We start from the raw sequence: 22,185 nt of genomic DNA on the forward strand, positions 1-22,185 counted from the left end.
ACTTAGCGCTTGTGGGAGGCATCCCACCTTCTTACATTTTTCTTTGTTGTCTTTTTAGCTTAATTTTCAGGTATGCGGTGCGTGTGGTGGTGGATTGCATATGAGAATAGCATTCTAACTCCCAAGGTTGTATTGTTCCCTAATATAGCTTTCATATCTTTCTATTGTTTATATTGTCATATTCTTTTGTATGCCATTGGGGACAATGTTAATAAGTTGGGGAGGGAGAACACTAAGAACAACTTTGAATTTTTTGCTGATTATGCTTACTTTTTCACATTTTAAGTTTATAAAGTTGTTTTCAATAGTCGTAGCATGAGATTTCAAAGTCTGTTGGTTACATTAACAGTTAGTTAAAAATAGAACACTATTTTTCTTCCATTGTTTGTTAAGTGTTCTGCTTTATGTTTAAAATCCCCAGCTCTTGTGAATGTTAATAATGATTCAAGTCTAGCTATGCAAGCCAAAAGCAAAAAAACATTTATTGTTAAAAAAAAAGATTCTTTGATCCAGTCTTGGCATGTAGCCCTTTTGGCTCGAGTAAGTAAGCCCGAGGGGTGTTTCACACCTAATTCCTTAAAACCATCTGGTTTGAGAGTAATTGGCTTAAAGCTCATTACAAGGGCCACCTAGAAAGTTTAAGAGGTCAAGGCATTGCACGGATTAAAATAAAAAATAAAAGGAAAAAAAAGTGTCTTAGCTGCATGAGTTAAAGTTAATGGGCGGTATAGTACTTGGCATTATGGCATGTGCTTGAGATGAGTGGGATTGAAAGTATAGGTGGAGGTTGGCAGATTATAGAAGAGTTTCTTGTTCTTTGTTTAGCTTTGTGTTAATTTTGATCAACATTTAAAAGAATCTATGTTATGTATTTATTGATAGAATTTTATCTGCTTTTAAGTGATTGAGTTGGTTTACTTGCTTGAAATGAAGAGTAGTTCTTTTGTGTTCTCTTTCACTCGAGGACGAGCAAAAGTGCAAGTTGGGGAGTGTGATTGCGCCATTATTATTCATAAATAAGTGCTAGTAAATGAGTGATTTTAATTAAATATTAGTGATTAATGTGGCTCACTTTGTTATTTCTTTTAATTGCAAGATCTAGGTTCTGTGGGTCTCATCTGCGACATTGAGGAGAAAAAAATCATCGTTAAGGATCATGCTATTGAAACAGTTTGAGGGGCACACCTGAGCTGTCTTTAGACTTTGAATCCACATTGATTCATTAATTAATTTTTGACGTACCCTTTGGTTCACTATGACAACAAGTCTAATGATACCACAGAAAAATAATTGCAATTTTATCCTAGTTATAATCATGGTTTAAAATTTCGACCGAAATCCGAAATTTTGGATACCGGTGAGGACCGAAACCGAAAATTTTCGGAATTCAATTTTTCGCCATTTACCAAATTTAAGACCGAAATTTCGGTAATTTCTGACCGAAATTTTGGTTTAATTACATTATTTATTAAAAAAATAAAGTGTTACAAAATTTTGGTCAGAAATTTCGAAATTTGGGTCTGGAATTTGGAACCAAATTACCAAATTTCGGTTTTTGGTGGGGTCCGAAACGGTTACCGAAACTCAAATTTTAAACCTTGGTTATAATCAATCTTGCCGATCACTATCGTCTTTCGCTACACCTAGTACGCTTAGTTCGGTCAGTTATAGACTATCATTGGAAAATCACAATCACAATGAAAACTATTGCTTGAATAAAAACTAAAAAAAAAACTTGAATCACAGAAAAAAAATTTTCTCCACTAAATTTAACATTAAAAATTCATTCAATAAAATGAATTCAATGGTTCACCTACACCTAAAGACGAAAGAAAACTTAGCCACTCATGGTGCTATTTGATACGACGTAGCAAAGATGATGATCGAAGATGGCTGTGGTGATTCCAAGGCTGGAAGCTCAGTTCCTTCTCCTTCTTCTCCTTGTTCTCTAATAAACCCTTTTCAACCCCAAAACTAATAAACAAACCCTCCTTTGCTAAATTTTCCAATCAGCCAAGGAATCATACCCTAAATGAACTCAACTCTTTGCCCTCTCTATGTTCTTTTTTTTATATATTCCAAACCCTCCAAATGAAGGATACTCCTTAGCAATGTGATAGACTTCTCCTTCTTCTAAATATGAGCAAAAGGGTGAGAGACAAATAGAGTTGCGATGGTGGCAGGGATTAATGGGATGGAGGAAATGGGGTTAGTGGTAGATCTGCAATTGAGATGGGTATGAAGAGGTGAGGCTCGGTCTAAAGGTGGAAGTTGCAGAGGGGCGGATCTGATCCGGTTTGAGGCGGAGATGGACATAGCTTAGGTTTTCAAGCGTAGATCTGCGGAGAAGAAAATATGAAGAGAGATGGTTGTGGTGGGAGTAGTGATGTGGTGGAGAAGATCTCAGAGAGAGAGAGCTGAAAATCTAATTTTGAAAAAGGGATTGAGACGTGGTGGCCGGTTCCTCTTTTTTTTCCTTGATCGTCTCCCCAAAACTTATCCTCTCAGCCCTCTAAAAAAACGTCAAAATCCACCCACTCCATCGGATGAATTTTATTTCAAGTTATCTTTTTGGGAGTCCCCAACAAACTTACTTCCTTAGTAGCATCCCTCCTTTTCTTGGATAATCCTAACCATTCATCTTGTTGAATTGGACTGTACAAGTTGTACCCCCCAAACCTCTTCTATAGGATGATCCAAACCGTCCATCTGACCGGTTAACACTGAAATGGGTTGTGCCCATAAATTATTCCCATGGGCTGATCCGAACGATCATTTGTCGGGCCTCAATGAGGTGCGCCCAAAAATCTTTTCAATTAAATGATCCGAACAGCCCATCTGTGAGGCCATAATTCAACTAGGTTGTTCACCCCAAACTATCTCCATTATGTGATGTGGACCATCCATTTTGTTAGCTTCAATGTACCGGGTGTGCCCCTCAAATTGTTTCAATAGCATTACCCTTTACGATGATTTTTTTCACCTCAATGTCGCAGATGAGACCCACAGAATCTAGATCCTGCAATTAAAAGAAATAACAAAGTGAGCCACATTAATCACAAATATTTAATTAAAATCACTCATTTATTAGCACTTATTTATGAATCATTTTGGCGCAATCAGTTTACTATTTGAACACATTTTTCTTCAGAAGCTTGAAGATTGGCTCGCACATACTGGTAAGCTGAGTGATGAAACGGCTTAAGTACTGAACTTTTTCCCAGAACCCTCTGATTTCTTTTTCTGTTCGCGGAGACTGCATCTCCTGGATTGCTTTGACCTTGGTCGGGTCTACCTCGATTCCTTTATGGCTGACAAGGAAACCTAGTAATTTTCTAGAAGTGACTCTGAAAACACACTTGTTTGGATTAAGTCGGAGTTTATATTTTGTGATTCTTTCGAAGAATTTTCTCAGAGTATGGACATGGTTTGATCAATACTTGGCTTTGAAAATCATGTCATCAACGTATACATCTACTTTCTTGTGAATCAAGTCATGAAAGAGGGTAGTTGCAGCCCTTTGATAGTTTGCACCAGCATTTTTGAGACCGAATGGCATCACCCTGTAGCAATAGGTTCCCCACTGCATAGTGATCGCTGTCTTGGTCTTGTCTTCTGGAGCCATCTTTATTTGGTTGTACCCCGAGAAACCATCCATAAAGGAGAGTAAGGCATGACCTGCCGTGTTATCGACGAGAACGTCAATGTGGGGCAAGGGAAAGTCATCCTTTGGACTAGCTTTATTTAGATCTCTGAAATCGGTTCAGCAACGCACTCTTCCATCCTTCTTAGGTACTGGGACAATGTTTGCTAACCACTCGGGATATGTGACGACCTCTAGAAATCCTGCTTTCAAGTGGTTTGTCACCTCATCTTTGATTTTAAAAAGCCATTCAGGCGTCATCTTTCTGAGCTTTTGTTTCTTCGGCTTAGCTTCTCAGTAGAGAGGGATATGATGCTGGACAATGTCCTCACTTAATCCTAGCATATCCTTGTATGACCAGGCAAAGACTTCCTTGAATTCTTTTAACAATTTGATTAATTCTGCACGCTCTTCAAGGGATAAGGTTTTGCCAATCTTAATCTCTTAAGAGAGGGATTCAGTGCTGATGTTAATAGTTTCAAACTCATCTTCTAATGGCTTTGCTCGACGTTGCTCCCTTCGTTCGATTAGTTTTTTAATCTCGAGGGGATTTTCGTCAGCATCCTCGTCTGAGGAGATTTGTTCAATGTTATTTAAAGCATTAGTTTCAATATTATCAAGAGACAAAGGAGAGTACAGAGAAAGTTCTTTGATTGATTCAAAAGATATATCGGAAGAACTGACTGGCGCACCTTCTTCAGGCTCATTTACATTTGAAACATTTTTAGAAGATGAGTTAGAATCAGAAGAAGAGTCTGACTCAGAGGATGAGAAATCTGCATCCGAAGGGATAGCTGTAGTGAGGAGTGGGATGAAGGTGTCCGTCCAATTGGAGAGATCTGAACTGCCAGCATTGGTAATCATACTATGAGGAGACAACAGCAGAGCGGGTTCTCTAATCATGCAGACTGTCAAAGGGTCTTCTCGGAACATTGATTGCATCAGCACCGGTTCAAGGTAATCTGCCCAATCAAACTTCAAAGTCTCTGCATTGTACTGTTTTTGCCACCAAATGTCATCTTCTTCACCTGGCCAACCGTAGGAAAGAAAATCTGGAACCAGGAACTCGCTCTCCAGTGATGGGATGTGTAGACCACTCTGGGAAACCATAGTAAGGAAGTCTTCACCTTCTCGGCAAAACTGACCATTCAGGGTTCGCTCAATTTCCTCACCAGCTTTTCTGTATGACCTTCTTCGGGCTAGACTGCGGTACATATCTTGTTCCTCCTGATATGTGCTGTGATAACCCAAACCAGTCGTGCCGATGTTGGAGGGAAACTGCAGATCATCGAACTGGACTACTCATTGCTGATATCTGTGGACCCCGATCCTGAGGACGGTGCCGAGGGACGCGAGATCCCCACAGCGATCCTCTAAGATCTCCACAGCGATCCTCTAAGATCTCCACAATGGAAGAGAGCTCTACCAGGGAACTCTCGAAACGGATGCCACCCTCACAGCATAGCATGAGTGGCGATATAAAAGGAAAGAGATACATCCTGATCCGGAGCCAGGGCTCGAAACCAAGATATATCTAAAAATAACTCAGAGTCGCCATCCATGGACACGCCATGGAACCAAAACAAATGCTCTGTTTGCAATGGATAACCAGAGATACAGAAGGTCCGTGCCTGATGACGAATGGAGAAGGTCCGAAGAGCGCCCCCAATTCGCCCGAGTGCGAACACTTGGTCTCTTATGCCATTTATTATTAACCTCGAAGAGTTTTGGGCGAAAATCATATGAAATGGGAACACACATCTCCGAGAAAACGTCTATCTAATCATGCATGTCTCGGAGATGAAAATAAGCACACACAAAAGAACCGAAATAAATGTCACCTAATGACAACTAGGTTATGAGTGACATGCCTAACAGGTGTCTAAGTTCTGATGGACAAACACATGCATGCTACAGCTAAAGGTATCGGTCTGCACAAGTAAGAAAACACATCAAAAGAAATACAATAACTACACAACAAATCCTAAGATTCTAAATTATTAGCCCGAGTCCTCGGATGGTCTGGTATTCATCCAAAGAAGCCTACGTATCCCCGCCTCCACGAGAATCAAGGCAACGTAGTTCTTCGCGCCTATTCTAAGCTAGGATGCCTAAGACACCTAGACCTCTATCTTAGACTCGATCTAAAAGACCGGACTAGTTATTAAAGTTTCTTGTACGATTATTTAACTTCCAGTGAATTGTGGATTTTAAGACACCCTATATGCCCTAACTAAATGCAGATTAGCCCTAGACTAATGCAGGTGGTTCCTATAACCTATGTGTAACTAGGCTGTATTTCCTAAGGAAAACCAAGGGTGGACTAGCGTATCCTACTCTAGTCATCACTCGGCGATGTGGATCGCCGACTGACCGGACGGAGGCGCTCCTATAACTCTAGGACAGACCCCTAACTCTAAAACAAGCACACAGCAAACAAACAATCAAACAACCTATCAAAAGAAAAACCCTAACTCTAAAACTCTCTATCTAGGAGAAACTCCTAACTCTAGAGGAAGATCTTTTGAAAACAAGATTTTAAAGGTTTTTGAAGAAGGTTTAAAACATTTATTTACAAAAACGTTTGGCTGGACTTGGGATGTAAATCCCAAGCTGCACTACGTACCTCGTGGAAGAGAATCAAGCCAACGTAGTTCGAAACGAACTCTCAAACTACGCTTCTAAAAGAAACACTCAACACTTTATATTTACTTTTTTAAAGGTTTTTGATGTTTTCACCCTTTTGGTCGAAGACCGGAGGGAAAATACAAAACAACAACCTAGGGACGAACCCTAGAGTTAAAAGGAGAAACTAGGCTCTAATAATACCATTATAAGAGCGAATGAGTCCAAGACTCTCTAATAGCAGTAACTGACGAATAAATGAGTCAAAGACTCTAATAAAAGCAACCGAAGGATAAAAGAGTTAAAGACTCTCCAAAAAGAGCAACCGAGGGATACAAGAGTCAAAGACTCTTCAAAAAGAGCAACTGAGAGATACAAGAGTCAAAGACTCTTCAGAAGGAGCAACTGAGAGATACGAGAGTCAAAGACTCTTCAAAAAAAAAAGCAACTGAGAGATACAAGAGTCAAAGACTCTTCAAAAGGAGCAACTGAGAGATACAAGAGTCAAAGACTCTTCAAAAGAGATGGAAACACGAGTCAAAGACTCCACTGACAACAACACAAGGATAGACTCCACTGATAACAACATCACACAAACAAATGAGTCAAAGACTCTCTTAAAGAAATGGAAACACGAGTCAAAGACTCCAATAACACCAACTAAAGGATAGATGAGTCAAAGACTCTCTAAAAGAAATGGAAACATGAGTCAAAGACTCCGCTAACACCAACTAAAGATAAATGAGTCAAAGACTCTCTAAAAGAAAAGGAAACACGAATTTGAACATTTGGCAGAGGTAAAACACCCAGCCTGGCCGGACAGCTACCTAGCCCTCAGGGTGCAACAAATGTGCAACCCAATACCCATAAGGGTAGGGGTATGAAGCCAAGCCGAGTAGGGTGTTCTTCCAAAACCAAACGGCGCACAAAGAGGAGGTTTAGCAAGAGAATGAGACCGGGCGGGTCTAAAAGGAAATAAGAGACTTTGTGCATATTTGGCAAAGGTAAAAACATCCAGCCGGGCCGGACAGCTACCTAGCCCTCAGGGTGCAACAAATGTGCAACCCAATACCCATAAGGGTAGGGGTATGAAGCCAAGCCGAGTAGGGTGTTCTTCCAAAACCAGACGGCACACAAAGAGGATTAACGAGAGAATGAGACCGGACGGGTCTCCCAAACACACAAAGATGGGCTCCAAGTAACCTTATCATTGCCCTCAAGGGGTAAGCAGGGCTAAGACAACTAATTGACCAAATTGGTCTCTAATTAACAAAGGAACAAGCTGAGGTGCAATCTCAGAGAGGATTCTACAAATGAGGCTTGCCTCCAAAGGAGGATTGCCTAACAAGACAGAGTATGTCTCCCAGTACAGGTTCTATTATCTAAAGAAGTCTAGAAGACTACGCTAGTCTATCCAAAGAGAGAAGAAAAAGGTTACCAAGTAAACTCAAATTTCCATTCAATTATTATAAAAACAAATCAAATATCCGCAAAGTAAGATCTACAACTAAAGAGTGCACAACATGCAGCAATCATAAAATGATAAACAACATTAATTAGTCCAGACCAGCCGCTGGATAGCCTAATAAAGCAAGAAACAACATTAAACACTTCTATACCCAGCCACAAGTACCACTGCCCCGATACGGGGGTGAAATCAGATGATGCTAAAGTAATCATCTGATATCACAAATGCACAGGATAATATTTCTAAGCCCGCCTTGAGATCAGACAGTACCCATGTCGATAATATCGAATAGAGTAGTCATCTGATCTCCTTCTTTCCTAAAACAATTTATTTAAATAAAAGACAAGTTTATGATCCTCAAGAGAGTCTCACCTGAGCAGTCCATTTATTATCATCTTCAAAACCTAACTCAAAGATTAGTATAAGAAGAATATTAGAAATATCAAAAGATTATGATAATTCCAATTAGTAAAAATTTCAGTGCATACATGGGACATCAACTTGTGCAGATCCAAGTGCGAAGCGGTGAGCCACAAAACATAAAGACGGACTCCAAGTAACCTTATCATTGCCCTGAGAAGGGTTCTAACTGGCTAAACACTCTAAGAGGAGAGAATCCCTTATCCTGCGAAAACTCTAAGGCAGGAAGGGAAGAGGTTGGCTCAAGAAACATTCCGTCATAGCCAAACCTAAGAGAGGTGTTCCCAAAATCGATGGAATCCCGAAACCCGAAAAGGATCCCGAGCAACGTGCGAAGAATAGTCCCGGAAAGAAAGGAAACCCCTCAAACCCTGCGAAGACCCTAAAATGGAGAAAATGATAAGAAGGGCAAGGGGTTGGCTCAAGAAATATTCCGTCATCGCCTTAACCGACTAAAATTTTCCGAAATCAATGACAGTACCAAACATTGGAGACAAACCTGAACTCCGATGAGAACCTCAAAGACATGCGACTCAACCAATCATGACCACTACGCGCCTCGCTGATTTCAAATAAAGGCTTTCCCAAAACTCAAAACGAAGAAAGTGGTGCGTGGATTCATCCACAAATGAGATAAATGTTTAGAATCACGGATAGCTTGAGGTTGCGACCCCTTCTTTTAGAGAGTTGACAAGAATCTAAGCCAAAGGAACAAGGAAGGAACCAAGGGCATTGCCTTCATTATGCGCGAAATCAACCAACCAAATATCCTTTAAAGATATGGTACATAAAGCATGCAAGCACATGAGATGATACACAATTTGCATGAAACAGAGCATAGACTAATCAGTGCAATAAACGTTACAATTTTTGCCTGGGGAATATTGTTTTCTATTCACGCTTAGTTGTGTAAGATACTCATGAAAAGTGAACATGACAGAACATTGACAGAGGAGCTTAATGATTTTGGGAAGCAGGACAGGTAAATTAAAGAGCATGACTTTATCAAGAAAACTACTGACGAGATGATGGTCAAGGGAATTAATCACAACTGTCATATAGAGAATACCCTCCTCATTATCACCAAGAAAATCATTCGAACATTGTTCTAACTAATTCATTTACTATACTTCCTCATATCCAGAATGAGAAATTACTAAAATTCTAAAGAACGAAATCAATATCTTTAGCATGCATAATGGGAAATATATGATCGAGACGAACATGCAAATATACTAATTCCAATCTTTGAGAACCGTACTCTGAAGAGTTCAAATAATTAACCAATGCTTCCTGATTACTCCAACTCATATTGCTTTTCATTGCAACAGCCACCCCGAATGAAACAAAGAAAACTCCAAAGAATTAATTAACATAGGAAACACTCTATGGAATTATTAAACGCTGTTGAGCTGATAGCATGCTTGTACCCTCGAGCCACCCATGTGAGTACTACTGTGTTTTAATAAGTACATCAGCTTATCTTTCATTAATCAAACATCCATAGAGAAAAAAAATCATTGCAGTTCTTTCAACAATGAAAGACCAAACAGCTAATGCATTTATTGAAACATGGCAGTGCAGTTATCAGTCCCCTACCTCTACTTTAGGGGAATAATATCAGCACAGATTCATCTTGAATTTGGACCATTGCAGCAATCATCCACAGTCTTTGCAGTTTTTTTTTTAATCCAAAGAAGGAGAGAGACAAGTAGAGTTTGTGCAAGGATCAAATACGATTGTGGTGAAACCAATCCCTGAAGGCCAGGAAGAGGAGGGTTTATTCAACAATTCCTGGATAGGAGTCTGGACATCTGGACCCATGATGTAATCTAAACCCTTTGAATCTCCACACTATCACACAGATAGAACTGATTCCAACAAATTTTTTTTTTAAAATCAAAATAAAAGTTAAACACACAATATCACAGTAAGCTCAATTTGCCCCATTACCATGAAGGAATAGATGAGGAAGTCACCTGAGTTTTTCTCTGTAATCGGTTGGGCTTTAGACCTTGAATTCCTGTTCCAAATTTCTCCACTGAAAGCTCCTGTTTCGAATAGCTCGCAGCTGGTTGTACCAAAGCTTGCCGATCCGAGGCCGGCTATGATGGGTAGAAATTAGGTGAAAATGGATTGGGTTTTTGGGAATAGGTTTATAGAAAAATGATATGGGTTTAGATAGTGGAAATGATAGAAGTGGAAGAGGGTTTGGTGGTATAGAGGTGGAGAAAGGAAGGGAAGAAGATGGTGATGGTGGGGGTTGGTTGCAATGGAAGCAAGGGCGCAGGCGCGGCCGGATTCCGGTTGGAGGCGTGGCCGGAGAAGATGCGAAGAAGAGAAAAAAAAAAAAAAAAAAAAAAAAAACCGGTGCCTCTTTCTCTTTCTCTCTGTGATTTTCCAGAAAATGGGTTTTTGCTAAAACATGGTGATGGAAGGAAAAGAAGAAGATTACGAAGAAGAAGACGGAAGGAGTGGCCGGAGGAAATGGGATAGCCGGATTGTGGATGCCGGATTCCGGCGGGATGATCGGAGAGGGTGACCGGAGTTGGGGTTGAAGGAGAGGTGGCTGTGGGGTGTAGAGGAGTTGGGATCGGTGAAGAGGGAAATTGAAATGGGTTTGGGTTTAATGGTTGTGAGGTGATTTGCAGAGGTGAGGGTTTTGGGTTTGAAATGGGGACGATGGGTTTTGTTCTTGAAACACAGAAAATGGGAAGGTTTAGTAGGTGAAGGAAATTAGGGGAAAACGATTGTGGTGGAGAAAGTGGTCGATGGTGGTGGTGGAAGGTGAAGAACAGAGAACGGTGATGGGTGGCGGTGGCTGCAAAGAGAAATGGGTTGAGATGGTGTCTGTGGAAGAAAATGGAAGAGGGTTTGTGATTTGGATTTAAGGAGAAAATGGGAATAGGTTTGAGGGAAATGAAATGGGTTTTTGTGGTAGGGGATGGTGGTGGCTGTGATGACCTTGCCGGATTCCGGCAAACCCACCGGAGAAGATGGGGTGGCTGCTGGAAGAAAAGAAGAAGAAGAAGAAGAGGAAGAAGAAGAAGAAGAAGAAGAAGAAGAGAAGAAGAAGAGAATGGTGGTGGTGCTGACCGGTGGTAGGGATGAGGCTCGCCGGAGAAGGGAGAAGAGAGAAATGGCCGAGCCTCTCTCTCTGCTTCTCTGTAATTTTTCTACGAAAATCCCCTCCTCTCCACTGCTTCGATGGCTTTTTTTTCTTTATACAGATGAAAAATGTATATTTAAACCCGCCCCCTTTCTACCTGGACAGCTACCTCCAGTGTAATTTTTAGCAATTTTTTTAACTGGCAGGGGGGTGCCCAAGAAGAAAACGAGAAATGATATATTTGATACCCCCTAACCTTCCAGGACACCCCCCTTGGCAAATTTAGGACAACTATTATTCCGCAAGAGGCGGCCCAAGCAGAAAACAGGGGGAATAAATTTGCAAAAAATATCTTCTTTGAAAAAATGATCTCAACCGTTAAAATCACCTTTTCACTCAATGGCTGAGATCAAAAGAAACATAACCAACTAAGATTCCCTCTAACTAATCCTAGTCCTAATCACTCACTAACCTAGCTTAGGGCTTAATGGTGACTTGGAGAAGAAGAAAAGCATCTTCGCAAATTACGAAATTGCCCTGGTTCAGGATAATACACCCCTCAATTAAGTTGTACACTAATCTGCATACCCCTATATCTCTCCGGACAGCCCGCCATGGCTAATTTGAACTGGTTTTTGAGATTCCAGCACAACCCCTTTTCTGGCTAAATCGCCACTCTTCTGAACTTGCCCCACGACACTGCCTTAGCTCGTTTGCTAGGCAAACGGGCTCGGATCGCGATGAAATTTTACAGGGACCTTGGTGGGACCCTAAGCTAGCCTAGGGCGTAATTTGGGGTCCACACACACTGATTTGAAAAGGTTATGCACAAAACAAGGAGGTGCAGGGCACGGTCAAAATGGGGTGTCTACAATATCGTCCTAATCCCATTCCAGGGATGTATCAGTTAATTTTGAGCATAGTGGACACAACTGGATTGATATCGTACGGGAGTGGAACCAATTCTTTCTTTGCTTGTTCCCAGCTGATATGGGTGACATCGAGGTGGAACCCATTGAGGTAAACACTACCTTCGACTGACTTTCAATGGGGATCAGATAAGATAGCACGAACTTCTAAGTCTTCATCACCTCGAAGTGTGATAACTCTGCTTCCTTTCTTGAATTTGAGCTTTTGATGTAGAGAAGAAGGGACAGCCCCTACTGTGTGAAGCCAAGGTCGTCCTAACAGCAAGTTGAAGGATGACTTGATGTCAAGTACTTGGAATTCGACATCGAAGGTTTCACCGACCATAAAGATAGCAGTAGACAGAGTTCCAACTATAATTCATCGGGAGTTATCATAGGCCATGATGCCTTGATCAGATGGGGTGAAGTCACTGGGACCGAAACCAATAGCTTTGGTCGTGCTCAGTGGACAGATGTTCAAGGCTGAACCATTGTCCACGAGTACGGCAAGTACGTTTTTCTGATTACATAGCATAGTAACAAGGAGAGGCTTGGAATGCTTCTTTCCTTCAAGGGTCTTATCTTGGTCTAAAAATGAGAGAGTCGTAGAGGCTCGACTGCTGCAACCAAATTGGTAAGCTGCTCGGGTGTAGTGTCTTTTGACACTTGAGAAGTCTGCAAGCTTTTGAGGAGGACCTCTCTGTGCTTAAGGGAAACCATCAATAGCCCCCATAATGAGATATCTGCCTGGGTCTTACTGAGTTGCCTGATGAAGTTCAGATCCTCCTAATCAACTTCTGTGCCAACGACCTTTCATTTGACAATGTCAACCTGATCGTCTGTCCTGAGCTCTGGGGGTTTGTAATTTCTAACACCCCTGGTGAGATATCCTACTTCTGATGGCAAGAGGGCATGGTTCCTCTTCTCAAATTTCTCGTATGTAATTATTATTATTGGTTCCCCATGGATAGGGTTCGATAATACAAATTAGGGACGAGAAATCGATTTGCGGAGATTCCGTGAAGATAACACTAGTAGTGGGAGACAAAGGATTATGATTTGGAAGTGGATTGGTGTTGACATTTAGCCCAGACGGGAGAATGAACTGTTTTTTGTCTTCGCCTTGGATAGCATGTTTCATACTGATACATGTATCAGTTTGGTGTCCTTTAAATTGATGGTACTCACAGTATTATCTGTTGTTCCATGTTCTTGGTAGAGGGCTAGGAGGTGGACGGGGTGCAAGTAGGAATATTTTCTTAGCTTGAAGAAGTAATCTCATGATAGTGGTGGGGGTTGCTGGTAGGGGAGTGAATTCCCGAGGTGTCCAATTGATAATAGGAAGTCCTGAAGGAGCATTGCTTTGCTGCCAGAGAAAGGGAGTTTCAGAGATTTCTATAGCTGGTTTAGCTTCATTGACTTCTTTGGACACAAGAGGCTTCTTAGGTTGAGTGGTTCTAGGCTCAGTGGAAGTTTTGCTAATCCAACCACGAGCTAGAGAGTCCTCAATTTTGTTGCCGGTATCAATGAAGTGTCTGAGACTGGTGAAACTCTGAATGGCCGTGGGACGTTGGAAAGACAATGTCAGGTTCTGCTGCATCATATCGATCTGCTCTTTCTTAGTGGGCCGCTTGAGCATCTGAGCTGTCTTATGACGCCAACGTTTCACAAAATCGGAGAATGATTCCATGGGTTCTTGTCTGGTGGTCTGAAGATCTTGACGAGAGGTCTCAGTGCCATCTTCATAGGAGAACTGCTTAATGAACTCATTTATGATTCGCTCCCATCCCATAGTTGGTAGTTCAGGTAACCTTAGGAGCCATTTCTGTGCTACTCCTTTTAAGGACATCTGGACCACAAGGGCTAACTGATCTGGGGAAAGACCCTGTGACCGAAGCATACTCTCGGATACAGCGAGATGGTTATGAGGAGACCCAGTTCCATCATACTTGCTGATGTCAGGCCATTTGAAGCTGGCCGGAAGCTGTACATCAGAAAATAAAGATACGTCTCGGAAAGAGAGTCCTGTCGAACCCTGAACTTTGATGAGTTTGAGGTCTTGGTTGACCTGGGCAAACTTACCTCCCCATTTTTTTAGGATCTGGGAAAAGGGGTGATTCTCATCTGCATACTGATCTCCCAAAAATGAGTCCAGAAGGTGAGCTGTGGAATGGTTAGTGGGCTGAGCCGGTGCAGTTTCTTGAGGAGGAGGTATAGGTTGCGATGGTATAGGAGGTGTTACCGTAACCTGAGGGGGGGATCTGAACACAGCATTCTCTTCTGAGAGATGGCGGAGATTTTGAGTGAGTTCTGCTACTGCCTATTGCAGTTCTTGGATAATCTGGGATTGATCTGAAGGTTCAACCATAATGGCGAGAGGGATTGAAGGACTAGCAGGTTCTGAAATTGCTACCAGAGGAATAGGATTAGGTGGTTCTGAAGTCCTTTTTAAACGAGCTGGGGTTCAGACCCAGGCTTTTGACTTCTTTGATGCAATGGTTTCAAGTATAAGAAACTTTCTACCTGTAGATGGGAAGTGTAGACACCCCATTTTGACCGAACCCTAATAGCGTCGTTAGATTAGAAATCCTGCTAAATCAGCGTTCTAGAGTCCTAATTTGTACCTTAGGATAGGTTAGGATCCCAGGTAGGTCCCTTTAAATTTTTGTTTGAATCCGTTAGAGTTTGCCCAGCAAACGAGCGAAGTATCTAGTGTAGTGTACTGTAAGTGTAGGCATAAGGGTGGCATTTTAGCCAGAAAAGGGGGTGTGCTGGAGCCCGGAAAGCCAGTTCAAATTTATTGCGGTGGGCTGTCCGGGAGGATTTGTAGGTGTGCAGATTAATGTGCAGCACAATTAGGGGGTGTATTATCCGGGAGCAGGGCAGTTTTGTTAATAAGGAAGATTCCTTTCTTGTTTTACAAGTTACAATTAGGGCTAATCATGAGTTAATAAGGTTTAAGGCTAGGATTAGTTGGGAAGGAATATTAAGAAGCTTCCTAGGTGGTTAAGTTTTCTTTGATCGTAACCCCTGAACAAAAGGTGATTTGAAGGGTTAAGATCAAAGGAGGAGAAGATATTTTTCTTAAAAATTTTCCTTTTGCTATTACTTGGGTACCCCCTACCAGTATAAAAAGTAATTATAAATGCACCAGAGGGGGCTGTCCATGGAAAGGGAGGGGGCAATTACATCATTTTTTTTGCTTGGGTTTGTCTTACCCGAGACACCCCCCGTAGAATTAAAGAGTAGTTTTCCATACACTAGATAGGGGGTGTCCAGGTAGGGAGGAGGGGGTTTAATATATATCATTTCCCTTTATGTATATAAAAAAAAAGAACCCTCGAAATGGAGGTGGAGGGTGGATTTTATTTCGTTGGAAGAAAAAACAGAGGGAGAGGAGAAATTGCAGAGAAGGAAAGGGATTTTGGCCTTCTTCTCCGGCACCACTACCGGCCGGATCCATCTTTTCCCCCTCCACCACGACCATTCTTCTTATTCTTATTCTTCTTCTTCTTCTTTTTCCCATTGAAACCCCAACTCCGATCATTTTCTTTTCTTCTCCGGTCGATTTCCCGAAGCTCTGGCCAAGCTCTGGTTTGTATGCTCCTTTCATCTTCTTCCTTATATCTCATTTTGCCTCTCCATCTTCAACCTCACAGCCATTAAACCCCTATTACTCCATCAATTTTTTCAAAACCCATCTTCTTCCATCGAAACCCTTCACCTCCACCACCATTCGGCCCTCTCTCAGCCACCAACATCTCCACCTCCTTTTCCTCTATTGCTTCCAAACCAGCCTCCATAAACAAACCCTTTTCTTTGCTACAGCCATTCCCCCTTCTTCTTCAAACCCATTTTCATCATCTCCTCCACCAATAACCCTACTCTTATTCTATTTGAAACCCTTCTCCATTTATAACCCTAGACCTCACCACTATCAGCCAACACAACAACCATTTTTATCCTAAACCCACTTCAAAACCCTCATTTAACCCCAATTTCATCATCATATTCCCAGCTACCATTTTCATGCCCCAAACCCTTCTCCATTTTGTTTTAAAAAGTCACAGTAGAGAGAGAGAGAGAGAGTCTCCAAATCCGAAACCCTAATTTTCCCTTCTCTTTTCCGATCAACTGCCGGTGAGATTCCGGCCGAATTTTTGCCATTTTCGTCGTCAGTAAGCTTTCCTTTACCCCATTGTCACTTTCCTAAACCCTAAGTTCTCTCTTAAACCTTAGCCTAAGCTTGCAAACCTTAAATCTGAGAGTCTTTGACCCTGATTTGGCCATTTTCAACCAAGATTTGATCATTTCTCTTTCGCTTCTATATCTGGAGAGAAGACAAGAATCGAAGCTCATAGCTTGAAAGAGAAGAGGTAAGTGCATTTATTCAATGTTCTCTTCAAGCTATGTTGGGATTTTTTTTTATGAATGCTAAACATTTAGATGATAATGTATTTCAGAGATAAATTAGTTTGAAATTTATCTGATCAGCAAATATTAGTTCTAATTTTGTCATAGATATTGATTTTAGCATGATTATTTTAGTCAATTATGTCTAGAACCAGCATATAAGCTTGTGTACTTACGTTTGATTGATAGGAAAGTTTAGGAGAGGTGAGGTGAGCTGATTTATGAATTATTCCTGTGTTCTTTTGCTGGCCCCTGTATACTGCATTTATATTCCAATTGATGGAATTTTTAGATGAGAATCTTAGGTTTGAAAGAGATTTATTTATGCTTACCTGTTTTGGAAGAGAGTATGGGTAAGGAAAAACTCAATTAATAGGTGGTACCCTTAGGATTCATGTTCACTTTTAAAATGCTATTGTGAGGAATAATTGAAATGTTGATTCTCTTTGAAATGCTCATCTTGTGTTTTTATGTTCTTCCCTGTGTGCATTTATCATCATTGTATAGAATTTACAATTTATAGTTGAAATACTACTGTTCTTTGCGGAATGATCATATAAATATTGGCAATGTCATGTTGATTAACAAAATCGGGGCATATAATGGAGGTTACATGATTGGAGTTGTTTGTTTTGAAAGTATTGTTAGTAATATTGGGCTTTGATCATATGCCTGAAACAAAAAGGGGTTAAGTGTCACTACCCAAATTTGTATCTCAGTGTAGAACTTTAGATAGGAGAGATTATTTCATTAAGTTTTGAAAGGAAATGGTAACTTTTTATTCTGTTGAAAATGATGATTATCTCAAATGCGTGTATTGTTTAGCTCATGGTTTTCGTAGTTCATACTAAAGTATCAGTTTAAAGACAATAATGTTATGATTTCTTGAAAATGAGACAGTCACCTTCTAATGAGTACATGAGTTCAGTTTACTTCTCTCCTTGGGATTAATAATATCGTTGGCTGAATTTCTTTTTACAAAGTCTGTATGCTTTAATGAAGCCTATAAATGAAAATCTGAGCTGAATGATTAAAGCTGGTCATTTGGGGTTTTTCTTTTTCTTTTGGACATAAATTCACCTCGGGGCTCTTAGAACTCCTTTTGTAAAATCTGGAATGGGCATGATCTTGAAAATAGAGATTAATAATCCAAAGATACGAGCCATAGAGTTCTTTCCACTTGATGAGGCTCATGGATTTATAAACAAGATGCTGATAACACCCAGGAGAATGAAGAGTTAGGATTAAAGGCAGCATGGAAGATAAGAGGTGACAAGAGCTATGATTCGGCCACTTGTGTTTCCCTGTTATATATATATATATATATATAAATGCAATGCATAGGAGGCGGGTTGATGTGAAGATTATCAGAACTGAGATGAGAGCAAAGACGATGAAGGCATTAGCCCAAGCCCATCCTTAGGGGACTTGCTCAGTCCTAGTAGCACTCCTCTCTTTTATTTAGTAGACTTTTCAAGTCTTTTAGATACTTTTTAATATTTGTTTCCTTCATTGCAAAGGCAATTAAAGAGTTATCTAGAGCCCCCATTAGGAGACACACTCTGTCTCATTGAGGTAGTTCTCTTTTGGAGACAAGCCTCATTTAGGACCTACCCTTAGGGAGGTTACCTTAGTTTGGTAGGGAGTTTTCTCGTAGGAGGCATGCCTTGCCTCATTTATAGAGTCCCTGTTTGGAGACAAGCCTTGTCTTATATAGAGAGTTTTCCCTTTAGGAGGCTTACCTAGCCTCATGTTAGAGCAACCCCTTCTTCTATAGCGAGTCTTTGACTTATTTGCCGCATAATTTTTGTAGCATTATTAGAGAGTCATTGACTCATTTGCACCCTTTCTTTGGTGTTGTTAGCTAGGAGTTTCTCTTTTAGAGTTGTTGTCATTAGAGACCAGCACACTCTTATTAGAGCTTTGCTTACTTAGGATTTTAGATCGTTTTCTTTGTTCTTGGGGCACTTGTTTACTTTTTGTGGATCGTCTCTTTGAGATGCTAATTACTTATTAGGGGTTTCCCATTTAGATTTAGGGCTTTGCCCTAGTTTATAGTGTTACTTGCATGTTCCCTTTAAGAGTGAAAACATTTAAAGGTCCAAAAATATTGGAACATTTGAAAACATCAAACACCTTAAAAAATCTAAAGTGTTGAGTTTTAGGAGCGTAGTAGGAGAGTTCGCTTCTGAATTACGTTGGCTTGATCCTCTCCCACTAGGTACGTAGTGCATCTTGGGATCTTTATCCCGAGTCCAGCCAAACTTTGTAAATAAATTATTTTAACTCTTTAAAAATACAAAAATCTTTCATAACCTTGTTTTCAACAAGATCTTCCTCTAAAGTTAGGAGTTTGTCTTAGATAAAGAGTTTTTTAGAGTTAGGAGTTTGTCTTTGATGTGTTGAGTGTTTGTTTGTGTTTGTGTTTGTGTTAGAGTTAGGAGTTTGTTCCGCCTCCGTCAAGTCAGTTGGCGATTCACATCGCCGACTGATGACTAGGTTTAGGATGCGTTAGTGATCCATTATTTTTCTTAGGACACACAGCCTAGTTACACATAGGTTGTAGGAACCACCTGCATTAGCTTAGGGCTAACCTGCATTTAGTTAGGACATATAGGGTGTCCTAAAATCCACAATCCGTTGGAATTTAAATAATCGCACAAGAAGCTTTAGTAACTAGTCAGGTATTTTAGGTCGAGTCTAGGATAGAGGTGTAGATGTCTTAGGCGTCATAGCCTAGAATAGGAGCGAAGAACTACGTGACTCTGGTTCTTGTGGAGGCGGGGATACGTAGGCTTCTTTGGATGAACATCAGATCATCTAAAGACTCGAGTTTAGGCTTTAGAGTCTTAAGATTTGTTGTTAGTACTTTAAGGTTTGTGTTTGTATTTTGATGATGATTTTTGCATAGGGTCTTGATAGTGGGCGTTCATTTCTTTGATTACTTACATGTTTAGCTGTAATATTTACCTGTTTGTTTACCTTGATCATATGTTTAGTTGTATCTCATTTATCTTGTTTATTGTATTTGATATATCTTGTGCTGACCTTATACCTATAGTTGTAGCATGCATGAGTCTATCCACCAAAACTTAGATACCTATTAGGCATGTCACTCATAACCTAGCAATGCTTAGGTAACACTTCTTTCATTTATTTTGTGTGCTTATTATTTCATCCCCGGGTCATGCATGATTAGATAGACGTCTTCTCGGGGATATTTCGTTCCCATTTTACATGATTTTCGCCCAAAACTCTTCAAGATTAATAAATAAATGGCATAAGAGACCAAGTGTTCGCACTCGGGCGAATTGGGGGCGCTCTTCGGACCTTCTCCATTCGTCAGCAGGCATGAACCTTTTGTATCTCTGGTTATCCATTGCAACAGAGCATTTGTTTTTGGTTCCATGGCGTATCTATGGATGGTAACTCTGAGTTTGTTTTAGGGACGTCTTGGTTTGAGGATTTATCCTTGGATCAAGAGGTATCTCATTTATCGCCACTCGTGCTATGCTATGAGAGTGACACTTATTTTGAGAGTTCCTTGGTAGAGCTCTCCTTCACATGTGGAGATCTTTGAGGATTGCAAGGGATCTCTTGTTCTCGGCACCTGTCCTCAAATTGGGGTCCACAGGAAGGTACACTAGTTTTAGAATTTATCCATGCAAGGTGGAAGAGTTATGTAAACAAAATGGCAGATACAAACAAAACTTTTATTTATTCATATGTCTGACCAATATTTACAACATTTATACATGAAGGCATGTGCTGACCTGACTTCTAACATCAATTCTATATAGGGATTTAGTAAAAGAGAAAAGAAACTTGTTATTTTTAGTATAGAAGTAGTTCATAGCCTGGCAATTCTGAGCAGAACGGATAGTATCAGAGGGGACTACGCATCATTAGAAGAACCCACAGATTCGGTCTCTGGAGCGATGTGAGCAATTAGTGCTGAGTAGTAATCTGGGTGTATTCTTTCCGCACGAGAAACATATATTTCATGCAGAGGGACTATTATACAGCCTTCCCAAGCTGAGCAAAGAGTTTTGCCCAAATTTGAACTGATTCTTTTTGGCAAATAGAAGCGAACAGTTGACTCCCAAGGATGTTGTTTTGCTCCGAACTGACGTATGATTCGGTGAGGGATGTAGAAAAAGGTGTATTCTAGACCCAGGAGACAAACATATTCAGTTTGGGAGGTCCTTAAGGTGAAAGAGTTAGAACCTGGGGCTCTCCAAGCAATATCGCAACTGTCACGGGTTTCTAATCAGTCATGCCACTTGGGCTCACAATTAAAATGAACCTTCGGTTTCCAAGACTGAAAGTTCGAGATGTAAGGTATTGTCCGAGGATGAGGAATTGCTATATGAAGCTTGAGACAAAGCCAAATATACAGAAAGGTTGTACATCATGAGAAAGGAAGGTGAGCGTGTTTAGAAACTCGGTCTAACCCTCTTAAGGTTTCAGCCAGAATAGTGTGCACAGGGTTGGCATCTAGAGACAATTGGTCTACAACGCTGAGAAATGAGAGAGAGACTAGATTGTCTTCCTTACACATGAGGTAGTTTGCATATATGCATAGTGTATAGGCCTCACGACGACATTGCTGAAACGTGGCGTCCTGCAGGTCTCCTTCTGAGGAGTAAGAGTCTATGAGTCTATCTATGTATAGGCCATCTGATGACATGAAATCCTCAGGGTCCTGTCCTGGCATACAAAGGAGCCTACTACACATGAGCCTGTTAATCCCATATCTGATCTCGGGGCAGATAATGGGTCTGTTCTGCATATACTGTAAAAGTGTACAGCATTCTTCGAAAGTGTGACATACTTCCTGAAGACCGAAACGAAAGATGTGATATTGAGGATCCCAAAATTGTGCTGCTGCTTTAAGAAGATTCCAATCTACTTGAATGGACTCATAGAAAGGAAAAGTATACTCATGATGAGTCAGGTAGGTGAAATGGTAAGAGCTTATTGATTCTGCGTAACTTTGTATCCATTCAGACATCATTTCTGCAGACATAGTTTGTTCCATACAGAAGATAATAAGAAAATTTTCAGATAAACAAAAGGATTGATACAATACCTATGCACATACTTTTTATTTATTCACATTTCCTTTTTCTTTTATACAGGGGCCTTTAACAGGCAATTTACAAAGCAAAATCGGTAAAAGAAAAGAAAAACAAAACGACGTTCTCTGTCTTCTACGCAAGCTGATCAAAGACCAAGAGAAATAGTGGGTGGAAGGATTTCAGCTTCAAGTTCGAAGTAGTAGTTGGTTGCTACATCGTTTACATGCGAAGAAGCCAGATCATGAGAGGAAAGGGTTTCCCTGTTTTTTCAATTTGAGGCGACGGCCTTAGAATTCGTTAGTAAACTCTCACGGAGGATACAAGTGGATGATTGGTTCGATAATCTCCTGCCTAGCTCCATATTGCCGCATAATGTGGCTTGGGATATAAAATGAAGTGTCTTCCAAGCCAAGAAGCTGAATGTAGGAGAATCCTGGTGAAGATAGAACATTGGGGCAGTACCCATATATCTTCCAATAGATATTTTCAGCTTTTAGGCCAGGCATTCTTGCATGCCA

Source organism: Tasmannia lanceolata, unplaced genomic scaffold, assembly GCF_043159265.1.
Source record: "Tasmannia lanceolata isolate RefF3 unplaced genomic scaffold, GAP_Taslan_0.1 ptg000011l, whole genome shotgun sequence".
NCBI classification, from domain to species: Eukaryota; Viridiplantae; Streptophyta; class Magnoliopsida; order Canellales; family Winteraceae; genus Tasmannia; species Tasmannia lanceolata.